Below are 2,715 nucleotides of genomic sequence, written 5' to 3'. Positions count from 1 at the left end.
TTATACTTACTTGTACCTGTAATTATTATACCTATACATATATATGTATGTATATATATATATATATATATAGATATATATATATATATATGCTTACTTAATCTGGTTTTTTTTCTTTCTTTAATTTCTTTTTGTTTTTATACTCGCACATATCTCGCTCGTGCCTCACTTATACTTTTACACTGTACATATGCACAACGCATCATCATCATCATCAACTCTTTTACACTGTACATGCACACGCATAATAATAATTCTCACGGACTAAATCCACGCTTCAACCCCCCCCCCCGCTTCTCTTTCTCTCTTTTTTTCTTTCTTTCTCTCTTTCTTTCTTTCTTTCTCTCTCTCTCTCTCTCTCTCACTCTTACATCATATTATACTTTTTTCTTTTTTTAATAATATTTATTTAAGAATAGGCAGAAGAAAGAGGATGAGAAATCGTTTTTTTTTTAATTCAACGTAAAGAAGAAAAGAAAAGAGAAAAAAAAAAAGAAAGAAATATTGTATGTATATACATATATGTATGTGTGCGTGTGTGTTTGTGTATGTTGATTGTTTTGTTTGTACATGTATTAAGTATAGAATTAAAAAATTAAAAAAAAGAAAATAAAGAAAGTAAAAGGTACAAATGTGTGAGAAAATCATCTCTTCGAGTAATTTAGGCGAATTTTTGATTTGAACATTTGACTTTTTTCAAAAGGGGTAAAGAAAATGCTTTGTTTACTCGAATTTTGTTCTCTTCTATACGGAATTTACAAAAATTCAAGATATCAACACGTTGAATTTCAACACTCAATTTGTTTAACGATAATAATAATAATAATAATAATAATAATAATGTGTTTTACATTTTAAAAGAAAGATATCTCATAAAAAGAAAAAAGAAAAAATATAAGTTAATGGCCATTCGTAATAGAAAGTGAAAAGGAAAAAATTAAAATATAAAAATTGGAATAAAAAAATTAAAAAAATAAAAATAAAAATACACTACTCTCCATATTAATTATTCATTTTTGTTCTCTCTTTCTATTATACATCACATCTTTCAATATAACAATATATATGCATGCATTCAAAAAAAAAGAACACACACATAAATACATAATACACGTAAAACGTATATGCATATTATAAACGGGTAGGTGGTGTCCTATGTATTTACGTGAGAATACATTAAACCATGCATATATATTTCTACATTACCAATGTAATGTACCACGAATTTTAGCGATACTTTAATTTAATATTAAAATTACAAAATAAAACAAAAAAAAGAAAACACATAAAATAAAGAAGAAGAAGAAGAAGAAGATATATCTCTCCAATGAAAATTTTAGAATCTATTATAAAAGCATAAACAAATTACTAGAAAAAATTCCTAACTCTTTAATCCGCCTATCCTTAATTATTATATATACTTCTGTGTATATATATATATGTATGTATGTATTGTGTGTGTGTGTATATTCTATGATTTATAATTTATTCTTTTCCTTTGATCACATCTCATTTAATCTCTTCCTCTTCTTCTACTTCTTCCCTTTTATCACTTTCATCCCTTTCATATTCATCTTCATCATCTCCAATGGTTCCTTGTCATAATTATTGTTTGTTTGTTTGTTTGTTTATTTGTTTTTGTTGTTCTTGTCGTCGTATTTTTCGTTTTTATCATTTTAATATAACATTACTTCTCTAGAGGCATGCGCCCTACGCGCAACAGTATAATTAATATCGTAAATAGGTAAGAGTTACTTATAATTACTACTTAAATATGTTCTCGTTTTCTTTCTTTTAAATCTTATTATTTTTTTTTTCTTTTTCTCTTTTTTTTTTTTTTAAGTTTTTAACTTCTTCCCCCCCCTCATCACTATCATTATCATTATCATTATCATTATCATTATCATCATGATCATCTCGTCATTCCACGTTATACTATTCCCCTCCTGTGTGTATTGGTGTGTACGCGTGTGTTTTATGTTTGTTTTTTATTTTAACGTATGTGATGATATAGTGCAAAGTTTTCTTTTCTGGTCTTTCTTTCTTTCTTTCTCTCTCTCTCTCTCTCTCACAGACACACAAACATTCTCATATATTCACTTAATTATCACCCATACATTCTAACTCTCTCTTTCTTTCTTTCTCTCTCTTTCTTTCTTACTTTTTCTCTCACTTTCTCTCTCTCTCTCTCTCTCTCTCTCTCACTTTTTTTTTTTCTCTATACACGTAAGCGCATTATTATTATCTCTTGGACATAATTACTAAAAAGTCTATAAGATAAACGTTGCAATATTTCGACGAGTATGCAACGCGACCAAGGGATATTAGGAATTAAATGGGATGGAAGTGTGTTGTAGTAGTAGTAGTAGTAGTAGTAGTAATAGTAGTAGTAGTAGTAGTAGTAGTAGTAGTAGTAGTAGTAGTAGTAGTAGTAGTAGTAGTAGAATTAGAGGGCGGCGTCAATGGTCAATGAGATCGATCGCACTTTCATTATACAAGAAGCACGACTTTGCTGCTTTTTTTTAAGCCCCTTTCTTCCTCCTCCTCCTCCTCCTCCACCTTCTTCTCTTTCACCACCACCACCTCGTTCACCTTATCCTCCTCCTTATTTTCATCTTCTTCACCTTCTTTTACTCTTCATCTTCGTTATCTTCACATTTTTGTATATTATTTTCTTTTTTATTATTAGATAGTTTTTTTTTTTGTTTTATTTTT

The sequence above is a fragment of the Polistes canadensis genome, unplaced genomic scaffold, assembly GCF_001313835.1.
Source record: "Polistes canadensis isolate GaletaPanama2010 unplaced genomic scaffold, ASM131383v1 scaffold_65, whole genome shotgun sequence".
Taxonomy (NCBI): Eukaryota; Metazoa; Arthropoda; class Insecta; order Hymenoptera; family Vespidae; genus Polistes; species Polistes canadensis.
The sequence above is the reverse complement of the archived record's forward strand: the minus strand, read 5'-3'. Positions refer to the sequence as shown.